This window comes from Orycteropus afer, unplaced genomic scaffold (assembly GCF_000298275.1).
Source record: "Orycteropus afer afer isolate SDZICR_OR568_19922 unplaced genomic scaffold, OryAfe1.0 scaffold00842, whole genome shotgun sequence".
NCBI classification, from domain to species: domain Eukaryota; kingdom Metazoa; phylum Chordata; class Mammalia; order Tubulidentata; family Orycteropodidae; genus Orycteropus; species Orycteropus afer.
In genome coordinates, this window is record NW_006922429.1 from 17,649 (window position 1) to 18,026 (window position 378).

Consider the following 378-nt stretch of genomic DNA (forward strand, 5'->3'; position numbering starts at 1 on the left):
AATACCCTTTCTCTGCTCCCCACCCCTCCTCCCTTCACCATTTCCGGTGACTGATTCTTTGTTCTCCCGAGAACTTTTTCTTACTTCCAGGTTCCTGCTGGAGCCCAGACGAGGCTGGGCCCACACTGCCTGGTCACTACAGCCTCCTAACCATCCAGTTCTTCCTGTGGTTTATTGGTTTGAAAGGCACTCTGGTGCCACAATGGTTAAGAGCTCGGGTGCTAACTGAAAGGTTAGTGGTTCAAACCCACCCAGAGGCTCCTGAGAAGAAAGATCTGGTGATCTGCTTCCATGAATATCTCAGCCTGGAAAACTCTTTGGTGCAGTTGTACGCTGTCACATGGGGTCATTAGAAGTCGGACACTATAGCACTTAGCG